This window comes from Phasianus colchicus, chromosome 5, assembly GCF_987193195.1.
Source record: "Phasianus colchicus chromosome 5, bPhaCol1.hap1.1, whole genome shotgun sequence".
NCBI lineage: Eukaryota > Metazoa > Chordata > Aves > Galliformes > Phasianidae > Phasianus > Phasianus colchicus.
The window spans coordinates 8,491,990-8,505,173 of record NC_143440.1 but is presented as its reverse complement, the minus strand read 5'-3'; the positions used below and the strand labels follow the sequence as shown (position 1 = coordinate 8,505,173).

General features: G+C 42.0%; 1 protein-coding gene across 4 annotated transcripts in view; it reads left to right on the top strand.

The window, feature by feature from the left end:
• The window catches only part of FAR1 (fatty acyl-CoA reductase 1), a 74,703-nt gene that overhangs the window by 38,406 nt on the left and 23,113 nt on the right, over positions 1-13,184 (top strand). For 2 of the 4 annotated variants that reach the window (XM_031614137.2, XM_031614136.2), the window contains exon 1: positions 4,554-4,821. The exons of 1 other annotated variant lie outside the window; for it this stretch is intronic. The gene's annotated coding sequence lies outside the window, so the exon portion shown is untranslated. Of the gene's footprint in view, positions 1-4,550; positions 4,822-13,184 lie in introns of those variants that run through there. One more of the 4 variants, XM_090140399.1, reaches the window with a different exon arrangement.

Below are 13,184 nucleotides of genomic sequence, written 5' to 3'. Positions count from 1 at the left end.
TTATAGTCACTAGGCTAAAGAAAGATGAAACGAGGACAGAAAAAGTACAGATCAGAGCTACAAGAATGACTAGGAAAGTGGAAAGCTTCTTTCATGACAGAAGACTAAAATAAATTATTTAACTTATCAAAGCAGGTGCTGGTGCAGAATATGGTTACTCTTTATGAATTCAATAGAGAATGAATATTAATTGGGGTAAAGATATATTTAAAATAAAACAAATATGTAAACATTTGAAGAAATAAGGGGTATAGCATGTCCATGAATATATTTTGTTTGGAAATCAGAATGAAATTCCTAACCATCACAGGAAGCAAAATTTGGAGCCATCTTGTAACAGGAGTGATGCTAGCAAGATAGCTTTATTTGTGAGAATAATTATATCATAGATATATAATGTGGCTTTCTGTAAAAGCACAGTTTGGCAGACGATACTTAATAGGGAGAAGAGGATAATAAACCAATTAAGTGCACTGCCATTCAGAGAATCATAGAATCACAAGGTTGGAAAGGACCCGTGAGATCACCTAGTCCGACCGTCCTCCCACTACCACTGCTACCACAAGCACTAAACCATATCTCGTAGTTCCTCATCCAGCCTCTTGAACACTGCCAGGGACGGCAACTCCACCACCTCCCTGGGCAGCCATTCCAGTGCCTGACCACTCTCTGAGAGAAAAAGTTTTTCCTTATGTCTAATCTAAATCTCCCCTGGTACAGCTTGTGTCCATTTCCTCGGGTCCTGTTTGTTGCCTGGGAGAAGAGGCCAGACCCCTCCTCATCACAACCTCCCTTCAGGAAGTAGAGTGCAATGAGGTCTGCCCTGAGCCTCCTCTTCTCCAGATTGAACAATCCCAGCTCCCTCAGCCACTCCTCATAAGACTTGTGCTCCAGACCCCTCACCAGTTTCACTGCCCTCCCTGTTCCAGGGCCTCAATGTCTTTCTTGTAGTGAGGGGCCCAAAACTGAACACAGTACTCGAGGTGTGCCCTCACCAGTGCTGAGTACAAGGGGATGATTACTTCCCTGCTCCTGCTGGCCACACTATTTCTAATGTAGGCCAGGATGCTGAGGCACCTCAGCAGACTGCAGAAATGGTCTTGCATGAACATTATCAAGTTAAACCAACAGAAATGCCAAGGCCTGCACTTGCAGAGGAAGAATTTCATGCATCTGTACAGATGGTGCCAACTGAATGGAAAGCAGATTTGCAGGAAAGGCACTGGAGTTCTCACTGGGCAGCAAGTTGACCATGAGCCAGCAACATGCCCTCACAGCAAAGAAAGCAAATAACTTCCTGGAATGCAATAGCAAAAGCATTGCCAGCTTGATCCTTCCCCTCCACTCAGCACAAGTGAGACCCTGTTGGGGTCATAATACAAAAGAGACATTCTGAAACAATTCAGTGAAGGAACATGAAGATAATGAAGTAACTCACATGACTGACCTGTCATGTGAGGAGAGGCTGAGGGAGAAGCTGCAACTGTTCAGCCTGGAGAAAGGAAGGCCCATGGGCTATTTTAGCAACACCTATATGTTATATGTTAACAATATATTTCAAGGTTATCAATCCAGTTTGAACACCTATACCTATAATGTGTAAATACATTCAGGATTAAATTTTAAAAACCACCCAGAATGAAAAATAAACATGCTCAATCAATTGATTGATTAGTAAAATACAAAAGCACTTGACCAAACTCAGCATTATTTCTTCGGATAGTAAAATTTTACTTGTAATTTTAACTAGCTGTAATACACAGCTGAAAATAATTTCCCAGACCTTTCCTAAACTGGTTTAACTAGTTTTGGCCAGGCTCTTTTCTTTGAACCATAGCACCTCAAATAGTTCTAACTATATGAATTAAAGTGTTCCGTATTTCATAATAAGCTCTGTATTTAAGCTTCTCTAAAATTGTATCTCCCATATCACATAAAATACAGAAGCAAGTTTGCAAATTCTAGCCTGTCTGTGTATCCGTGACTGGAATCTGTGACTGGAACCTGTTAATACTCATAACGTCATAAACACATTGTTTGTCAATACCTTCTATACATCCCAATGTAAGTATCCTATCAGCACAAGCATAAATGAAATGTTACAAGAGTGTAAATTTGCTGAACAGAAGTCAGGGTCTCTCTGTCCATTTGCCCCATGACTGTATGTATTTCATACTCTCACAGATACCAAACCAAGATTTGTCTTTTCAAGCTCTTGTATTTGTTTACTTATAGATTTATATAACCCTCTGTTATACTACTTTTTTTTTTTTTTTTTGTACTAGATAATAGAGTTCTAAATACTTTAAAACACCTTTTGAAATATAAGCTAATGCAAACCCATGGTGGTTTTTTTGTTTGCCTGTTTGCTTTTTGGGGGGGCAGGTGAGAAGAGTGGTTGTTGGTGGTGGAAACTGGGAATTTACTCAGCATTCCCAGACTGGAGCATGTTTGCATTGATGTTGCCTGATTTTTTTTTTTTTTTTTTTTTTTTTTGTAATAAAAAATTCATGTTTCTGCCATGTATAACCAGTTGGGTAGGTTCTCGGAACCAGCCATATGTTGCTGTATTTAAATGCAAATGCATCATGATACCATGATGTCACTATGATGTTTTTCTGTTCGTAAATAGTTTAGGAGAGAGAAATTAATTGTGACTTCAAAAGAACTGTCTGGAAGAAAATCACATAATTAGGTCTCTCAATACATTTACAGCATTGTGAACTCACATTGCATCACTGTGATACTTGTGTTTTTCCTCTATTCTGCCATTAAATTTGCTTTAAAGTTCTGATGCCAAATTTGTTTTATTATTATTGTTATAGACGACAATTTATAGTTAGTGCATCAGTTAATGTATTGTCATTGTATGTCATTAATGAACTAAGATAATTCTCAGATGATATGGTATTTATTCCATACAACCTTGAAAGTCGCACTATTTTTTAGATGTATTCAAAAAACAATACTGTACAATAATAATGCTATGCCCTCACTGAAATACTACTAATGCTTGCCCAATTATTTCCATGTGGTGTCACAGTCACACTTTACAAAACAACTTCTGAAAAAATGGACCCACATTTTATTACTGTAATAATTTGAGAAACTTTTATTTGAATATTGCCTAAAAGAGTGTAGCCTTCCCTCCCCTTCCTTCCTTCCTTCCTTCCTTCCTTCCTTCCTTCCTTCCTTCCTTCCTTCCTTCCTTCCTTCCTTCCTTCCTTCCTTCCTTCCTTCCTTCCTTCCTTCCTTCCTTCCTGTCTCTCTCTCTCTTTCTCTCTCTTTCTTTCTTTCTCTTTCTTTCTCTTTCTCTTTTCCTTCTTCTTTCCTCTCTTTTTAAAAATATATTTCCTTAAGACTACATATGCACTGAAAGTAATCCTTCAATTGTATCTGCAGGCTCTTAGATACCCTGGCCCAGGGAGGTGGTGGAGTCACCGACCCTGGGGGTGTTCAAGGCAAGACTGGATGTTGTGTTGAGGGACATGGTTTAGTGGGAGCTATTGGTAATAGGTGAACGGTTGGACTGGATGATCTTTTAGGTCTTTTCCAACCTTGGTGATTCTATGATTCTGTGATTCTATGGAATTGGAAATGGAAGAGCTTCATCCCTGCAGTCTAAAAGGCTACAGTTTAGGATTTCATTACAACAAGAAAACCATTGGTGTCATAAGGATGGCAAAGTGGTAACATCTACCAGCACTGTGAGAAACGTGACCTCTGATCTGTGCGCCAGTTGCCTGGTTTTCCTATGCAACAGACGAGCAGCTCATTGGCTTCTATGAGCAGAGTCCTCCGAGCAACGTTGTTGCTCAATGCCCGCTAACAGTTACGGTAAAGAGCTCAGAGTGATGTGATTCTACATCCTCTGTCAACAAGGTCATGTTTTCATACTCAGAGCAGGTTCTTACTTATATGGACTAAATCAATCACGACAGACTCATTAAGAATGAGGAGAAGGAAACTGGCTGCTGATTGCGTGAGCGCACCCCCAATCTCACGGCCTGCATCGGGCAGAAACTGTTTTGAAAAAGTAACATGCAGTTGCATCAGCAAAGTCTGCGTTTACAACACTTCTCACACAATAATTTCTACGGAAGGTAATCTGAATTAATACTGGTTGGGCGAGCTTATATTGGATGTTTCCTAACTTTCTGAATGCTTGATTTTTTTAAACTGTTACGCATCTCCATCTGTGCAACACTGCGTTGTGAAACAGCGGCACGCTGCGATCTTCGGTAACGAATGGCGAGCAAAGCGCTGCGCGGAGGCGCGACGCCTATCAGTAACAGCCCGACGGCGCCGGCACCGCACATGGGCACGGCACGGGGTCTTCGGGCAGTTGCCGCGCTCGCAGGTGTAACGCTCAGCGTTTCGCTAGCGGTGCTGGGACGCGGCGTGCTGCGGCGCGGGCTTCGCATGGAGGCCGCCTCACAGGCAGTTCGGCGCCTCCCGCGCCGCCGCCCCAGCAGCCCCTCAGCGCCAGGCAGGCGGGCGGGCCGTCGGCGGGGCCCGCGCGCAACGGTGGCGAGCGGCGGCGCCGAGAGGACCGAGCGGCCATCGAGCGGCGCCGCAACCCCCCGTCCCTCCGAGGCCCTGGGTGTGGCTCCCTCGCGCCGCCAACCCCCGGCGTCCTCGTCCCTCCGAGCGGCGGAGCCGGGAGCCAATCGGCGGACGGGTGCCGTCTGCGCAACGACCAACGGGAGCGGCCCTTTTAGGACCACTGTCCGGGTGAGGTGCGGGCCCAGAGAGCGCGCGCTCCGGAACGGGGGGGAGAGAGCATCTCGGCTGAGGGCTGCCGCTCCGAACAGCGGACAGGTAGCGGCCGCCTCGGCTGTAGCGGGAGATCGGGGCGGGGCCGCCGCGCCGTGCGGCCGGGGGTCGCTCCATCCGCCCGGGAGGGGCGGCGGCGGGGCGGGCAGCCGGGTGTTTCCGGGAGACTGCTGGCGTGGGGGGGCGAACCGGGAGCGGGGGCCCCGAGGGGCGGCGCGGGGGAGGGGAGCGCGATGGCCGGCTTGGGCGCTTGAAAAAAGAGGGGAGGAGGAAGGAAACCAAAAAATCGCCGGGCTTCTCCGGGCGGCTGCGCTCCCGCGTGGGCGAGGCCGAAAGCCCCGCAGCGCGCCGGCCCGCTCCACCTGCCGCCGGGTCGCTGCGCGTCGCTCCGAGAGCCGCTCGCAGCAGCCCGGCCTCCTTCCTCCGCAGCCGCCCCCACGGCGCTTCCCTTTTCTCGGAACCGTCGCGCTTGCGGCCGGGGAGCGGCCTCGCAGGAAGGGGTCACGGGTTTCTCGCCCCGTCAGAAAGATGTGGGGGAAGAGAACCGAAACGTTGCCTCGGTCGGCATTCCCAGTTGCGCTGGGTCGCGCGTGAGCGAAGAGTAGCTTGAAAGCCGCGGTAGCGTCAGTGCGCGCATCTCTGGCTCTGAGCTTCAGGGCCCTTGTGGGGAGGGGGGGAGCGTGGGTCTTCCGGAGCGAAGAAGTGCTGCTCTGTAGTGATTGGCAGCAAGCCTGTAATTGAAGCCAGCTGGAATCCCATGGAAATAGAAGCTTTTAATTTCATTTAACCTACCTTTAGCACCTGAAAGGTTTTTGATATTTTAATAACATTTAATAGAAACTGAAACAGAATTAGATCACGCAGCCTTTTGGATGCCCAGAGCAGCCATCTGTACCACAGCAAGCTTAAATTTCCCCTGCTCCTGTCTCTTGCCATTTGCGATACGTTATTGAAATAACTTGCAGGTTATGTGTTATTTCTAAGATTGGTACTTCTCACTTTTTCTGCCCTGTTTTTAAATCGCTAAAAGTCACACCTTTCTCTACCCAGAAACTTTTAAAACGGGCTATGAAAGATGAGCTGTATGGTTCTGCAGTATCTAGAACAAACAGTAAGCTTAATATGCAAATCTAGCTGTGTAACCATTTACTCTGAGTACTGGGTCTTAATGCTGGAGTGCAGGACTAATCAGTTTTTACTACAGAGAGTATTTTTAACAGTAACAGCAGAGTATGTAATTGTTTTCCATCTTGTGTGTGATGTAGAGGTGTGTGTTTGCTGAAGACTTTTATTTTTCCTGTAGTTAGAAAAAAAACCCTGCTTATTCCTCCTCAGCACCCGATGCTTGAAGGAAAAAAGAAGAAGTTAGCCATGAAGCAGAATCCAAACTTGTCTGATAGTAAATACTTTCTACCATCTGGTACTGGGTGTTCCACAGACTTTGTTTTAAATGTATGGGATATCTACTAGCCAGATGTGAGCGCAGAGCATCACTAAGTGTTAGCTTTCTAGAGTATCTCCTGATGATGTGTTGGAGTAATATGTGTACTGATATGGCTGCACTTCCAGATCTCCTGGAAGTGGAGAAGGTAGAAATGTCTGTCTGTAGAACCTTCTAGTCCCTAAGAAGATGAGCTGAGGCTCATCTCCTGCTTCCTCATGATGGGAAAACAGTGTCCCATGTCATCTTCCTGTTTTCAAGTTCTAGCACTTGTAAGAACTTACGGTTGCAGTGCTGTTGCACTGCGATTGCACGGAAGGGATCTGTAATAATCTAAAATGGCTAGGTGTTCTTAGCAACTGTTTGGGAAGTTTAAGCAAGTGCTAGAAAACACACGAAGAGTAGTTAAAATCACTGCTGTATCACTGCAGTGAGTTGAGTTTTTTCTGGCTTCTCAGCCTGAAATAACGTGTGAGATATTGTGTTTCTTTTGTTTTGATGTGGCTAAAGTATTCAGTGTTTGAGGGTGGTCTGTTCACTAAAACATGCTTTATTTTGTCTGTAGGAAGCAAGAATTGCCACTGAGTAAAATGAAACAGGGAAATTTTTAATAGAAACTGTTATGATTAAAACTTGAACTTTGATAATTCGGTACTCTGTAGATGGAGGATGTACTTTTTGTAATACTTGAATGGCTGAGCACGATTAGTACCTTCATGTATACCCGTGCTGCTTCTCCTGGTTGCTAATTTTGAGTCTTGCAGCAATCTGACTGTAACGCAGTCCTCCAGCTAAGCTTTATTTAGCCTCAACGGTTTGGAAGTGTGGAAGTTGAAAATGGTCTTAGCGAATGCTGTCTTTCTGAGTAGAGTAGATATTCTTTTACTTTTTTTTTTTTTATAGCTTTGAACAATTCCAACACAGATTCTTGTGAGGCTTTTATAAAACTCTTCTTCCTTGCCTTTTCAAAACTTTTAACAAACCTTTTTCTATGTGTGACTCCACTGACGTCCCTTATTGCTTTCTTCCTCAAGGTGTGGTTGGGCTATTCTTAGCAGATCTTGCTAAACTCCCATTTTGTGTTATCTGTATGTACACACACCACACCAACCTTACCATTTCATTGTTAGCTTGATGTTTGTGAACTTGTAGGAAGTTGTGTGCAATGAGCATAACGTATATCTCCAGATAAGAGGTGCATGGGTGTAAGTAGGATTTAAAAGCAGAGTGCTCAGTCGTTAGATACGAGTTAACTGCAGGAGTTGAATAAAATCCTCAGTGCTTCTGAAAGTGGGAGAGGCTTTATGCATCCTGCTTCAGTGTTGTTCACTTCATTTGTCCTGTTTGTGGGTAGGTAGGCAACCTGCTGTCAGAATGTGCTTTAACTATGTGTACGTGTAAGGTATTTCTAAATACACAAAAGCTGTGGAAAAAGGCCCATTAATTTACTTGCAGTTTTGTTCTACTTGTATTGAAAAAGGCAACATTAAACTTGTTTTTAATGAGTACATGAAGTGATTAGGCTTCAGATAGAGCCTTCTAGAGCATTTGTGGACTTACTTTTGGACTTGAGAATAATTCTTAGGAACTTCTGCAGGAATGTCGTGGAAAATAAAAGATCTTCACTGATTTGCACCGGAAAGCTATTGAATTATATCGTGTTAAAATGTTATATTGCTTGACTGTAATTTTGTATGAAGAACTTTGACATGTGACCTTTACTTCAAAGGCATTAGAAGTCAGGATTTGGTGCAACGTGATAACAGACTCTTGAGGATTTTCTTGCAGAAGTACAGTTAGTGGATTAGTATTCAACATTCATACATACATGTTGAGTAAAGCACTGCAGGTTTTTGTTCCTGTAAGTCTCTCTTAAACTGTCTGAAGCTATTTCATCTTAGAGAAGTCAGAGCATCGCAGAAACAGATTGTTCAGGACTTCTTGGTTTTATCGGTAAAAAAATATATATATATATTAGAAAGCATGGAAAGATCTGCAAGTGTTAATTTCTAGGACTTCAAATTTATTATGTGATGTCTATTCTAAAATTTGATTGAAACCTTCTCACTTCATACATTGTAACTTCAAACTAATAAGAAATAAGAGATTGGCTTACATCCTTTTTCAATGAAATATCCTGACTGCAAATGCTATGTTTAAAAAACAAAAACTATTTGTATGCTTTAGTGGCAAGACAGGCAGTACAGATGGCTTATCTTGATCTACTGGTGCTTCAAACAGAGTAACTTAGAATTCAGTTTTGGGGCTGTTATTTTTTTCTCCTGTCTGATTAATGTAATGAACGTAAATTCAGGTTTTAATTATCTGGACTTGTCTTACCTATGAAAATAGATGAACTGGTGAACCTGTTTGTTACTGTTTTTTCCCTTCCTTCCCTCTCTCTACTTCTTGTTTTGTTTTCCAAAATATTTTGAGGAATCCTCATTCACTCCCCAGTAAAATGACAGCATCCAGTAACAACTTGAGCAATAATACTACTGCTGCTCAGACTTTTCCTGATGGGTACCAGGTCTGAATATCAAAACAATGTGTATGAAGGCTAAACTGGTGCCTCTGTTTCATCTTTTTGATGCAGTATCTAAGAATTCAGCAGGCTTCCATTTCATCACCTTCAGTGGTAATCAACTGTGAGACTGTTACTCTATCCATTAATGTTGCAGGCAGACTCCTCAGGCAGGTTTTACTAGCTTCTCAGTGTTAACTGGAGAGCTGTGATTTATGCCAATAAGAGCTGTGATTTGTGGAACTACCTTGATAAAAAGCGAGACTTTATCTTGTAATGCTGTCATATCCGAAAGTGCAACCAAGACATCTGTGTTGACTGACTTAGATAAAATGATCTCAAGCTCTGGTCCTTTTCAGTGAACGTTGATTCTGCCTGTTTTTAACTCTGCTAGACCTGTTTGAAAACTCTTTGGGCATAAGTCTTAAGAATAGCTCTACATGAAGTGGAAATAGAGTATGCTGATTGTTCTTCATCTGTACTAGTATGTGCTTTACTGGAGTAGTAAGTCCATTCTGGACTGATGGCCTTCTGTGCAGCTTGGAGGAATGAAGTTAATTATGCCGAAACATATTTTCTTTTAATGTGCACTTGAAGGAGAAACTCAAATGGTGAACAGTTCAGAAAAACATGAATTTCTAATTTAATTATAAAGGGATAGTAATAGCCTTTTACTCAGTTGCATTAAACCAATGCTTAGAAGAACTTTAATTCCTTTTCAGTGGTCTTACTGTAAAAGGACTGTAATTAGAGCAAAGCTTAGGATCTCTCTATTGTTTTCTGGAACAGAGTGCTTACTGTTTAAAAAGTCATTTTTCAGTCAGCCAGTACAGAATCTCTGAACAGGGTCATAAGTGCTTATGCATTTGCAGTGAAATCAGAACTATAGCTTGAGAAGGCATGCTCTTAGGAAGTATCTGTATAACCACATGCATCAAATACCTCTGATGGTAAAGTTCTGCTGACAGCACCGCAAGTTTCTGGACTGAGATGATCTGAAGCAGGTATATCTTTTCTGGTAGCAGATCATCTCTGAACATCTTCAGGGTTGAGGAATAGAGCTAGTTTGATGTATCTGGAGCTCAGTAATTCTCTAATACACCTATATATAGTGAGTGTCAACCATGTTTGCCATACTCGTGTACAACTTCGGGGAGATACTTGCTATCTAGCATACCACCAGACAGAAGCTCAAGAACAGCTAGTTACTATTAAATTTTGAACCAGTTTTGACAGTGTTTGAAAGTGTAGTGGCTATAATTAGCTTCCAGACCTGGCAATATGTTCCCAGCTCCTGTAGATACAATAAATTCTCTTGTCACGTTTATCCTGCAGATAACTGTGGCTTCCAGTAGTATAGAAAATAGCTTTGTAAGGAGTAGGTAAGAATGCTAGTGACAGTTGTAAACGCTGGTAAGTATGTTTCTGTTCTAAGTGAATGAATAATCTCAAACCTTAGGTGTGATAGTGCAGTTTGGAATAGATACACTTTAAAGTGAACTTGCACCAAAAGCAGTGTCCAACAGGAAATACTCTGTTCCATTGTTACAATCTCATCTTCCAAAACAGTTACCTTTCACAGATAAGGTTACTCAATGGTATAACCTTGGACTGTGTAGACAAACAAACTCACCTTTGGTGATATGCTCATAGGTATTGTCTGAATAGGGGAGATCACTGACCCTTGTGGTTGTTGAAAATGTGTACACAACATCTGATAGCATTCATTGATTTACTTCTGTGGAAACAAGGCACCAGATGCAATGAGTTGTGATGTGACCCCAGCTTGTCTTTCTGGCATAATCTTGTTTAGGTGAGTTAAATATTACTTCCTTTGCTGCCTGAATCTATCCAGTTCTTAAATTTTATTCTGGCTTGCTTCAGTGTCCTTGAAAATGGCAGTGGGAGCCCTAAATGGCAAACTGACCTCCCAGTAATGATTTTCTGATACAAATGTGTAATTATGGTTTTCGCAAACACTGTATTCAGATTTGATGTCTAGGTTTTATTGCCTGAATATATACACAGGATAGAAGAAATGTCTGTCTGCTAGACTGTTTTTGTGTTACACTGCTGCTAGTTCTAGATTCAAGCTGTTAGGGGAAGTTGAGTTTGCCAGGCTCTATTTTGCAGAACTTTTGGTTTGTTGCTAATGCTTGAGAGGTTGGGAAATAGTTATTGTCTCTTTCCTGTGACTGGATAATCTCAGTATGATTGAATTTGGAATGAGTATCTTGCTGACCTAATGTTTGGCAGTGATTAACTAGAAAACAGGCCGTTTATCCTCAAATGAGGACATAAGTGCACACTCCTATTTGCTGGGTTTAGCATTCAGACATTCACTGGAACTGCAGAAGGCTTTCTTGGCAGATTTGAAGGCAGATCTTTAAGCATCTTGATCTATGTTTGGACAAATGTGAGAATTGCCCTTGTTTTGAGTATCATAGAGACCGCTGTTTGAAGCAGCGAGTTAAATATTGCAGGAGTTGCTCTGGAGGCAAACAGAACAGCCGTTGTTTGCTCCATAATAGCTGTTGCTCAGTCTTGGACACAAGAATTATTTTACAAGATGGGGGATGTTGGCTAGAATCCAGTAGGTGGTTTTTTGGTTTGCTTTTTACTGAAGTGCTAAAGGGTGTTTGATGCCTTAACGGGCAGCATGCTTCAGATGAGCTGGATCTTCAGCCAGCTTTGGTTTAAACCAGCACCTATGAATTCATAAGTATGTTAACATCAGTTTCTCTGTGGCATTTTTAGTGTAAGCTTCCTCACTAAGGGCAGTTTATCTTTACAAGTCATCCAGTGATCATGCCTGTTTTACACCAGGAGTTCTTGAGAAAACTCTTAGTTATCCTCTCATCTGCCCAATGTTTTTTCCCCTTAGCTACTGTTACTTACTAGCTCAAAAAGCAGCTATGTTACAAGAGTTCAAATAATTTCAAGTGTACATAAGGCAGTGTTGTATTTAACAGAAATATCTGGCATTGTTTGTAGAAGGTGAGGTCAAGAAGTCATTGAATAAGTGGTGAAAATACACATTGCTAGTTAATAGAGAAAGTATAGCTGATTTTGTGCTGGCAGCAACTCAAATTATAACATGGAAGATTGCTGACATTTCAACCTTATGCTGAATTTGATTCTGCTATGTTGTCTTGCAAGGTAGGTATCCTTTTTGAACCAACTCCAGCCTGCTCTGTGTTAAAAGCAGAACTCAGTTTCTTCTGGGAACTACATTTGTTTCTTAATAAAATCTTGAAACCTAGTTATGATATAGTTCTTCAGTAGTTCACTAGTTGGCTTTAAGCAAAGGGTAAACTACTGAGCAGGGAAGAGCTTTAAAAGGCAACACAGCTAATGTGTCATACCTGTGAGATTAAGTCCCTTCTGAGTTCAAAAGTAGTTGTTGCCAGCAATGCTGTGTTAACTGGCATGTTGAGATGAGTTCTCGGAAGAGGTGGGGAAAGATAGATTGAGAGTGGGAACATTCTTTCCCGTTCCTGCAGTTGAGTTGACTTTTTCTTTCTGGTAGGTTTAGCCAACCTGATCTACATAAGTCTTTCTCCAGTCATCCTCAGATTCCATGCATGGTTTTTATCCTTGAGTCAAACACAGTCCTTCTAGGCAGTTTATTCACAAGCCCAGCATTTGTTGTTATAATGTGGCAGCAGCACATGCTTATTAAAATATTAGCAGTTATCTTTTTCTAGCTAGAAACTGCAAGAGGAATACAAGTAGGAAAAGACAGAGTTAGTGTAGAAAATTGTTAGGAATAAAAGCTACCAAAAGCTGTAGTTGCTGGAGAGTAGAATGAGGGGAGATAGTGTAGAGTTGCTCAAAGGAAATAGTTTCTCCTTAAAAATAGAGAATCCTTAAAAAGTAAACAAGAAAACCATGTGAATATTTGGTGTTCTTGCCTCTTAAGTGTGAATACTTGAGTATGTTTGTGTGTTTCTTCCACAGCAGATTCCATCATTCTTAATCGTAGCTATAGGTCTATGTGTTGTATAGCTTTGCTGTTCTGTAAAAAAAAGTTTCAGGGGGATAACGTAGCTATTTTTTATCTGATGCTTTGGTCAGAAGAGTGTTGTGAGACATAACTGAGGCAGGAAACTTTCTGATATGTTTTGGCTTCTAGTTTTCTTTATATCACACGACTCAAAACGTTGTGTCAGGTTTTTCAGCCAGCTTAAAGCTGGTCTGTAGCAAATGTGACTATTTCAACACCAGCAGCATTACTCTTTTTTCAGTTCTGTTTCACCTTTTAGATGTCAGACTATAGTTCATGTACTGGGTGTTGTAGTGAAGGTCCTCTTTTTACTGCAAGTCTCTGCCTGTGTGAGCAAGTTAACAAACTTGAGTTTATAGCATTGTCTGAATAGTACTGAGCTTTCCTTTGAGGAAGGGCAAGTGAAATAATGGTATTTAAATGTTGTCACTGGGTAA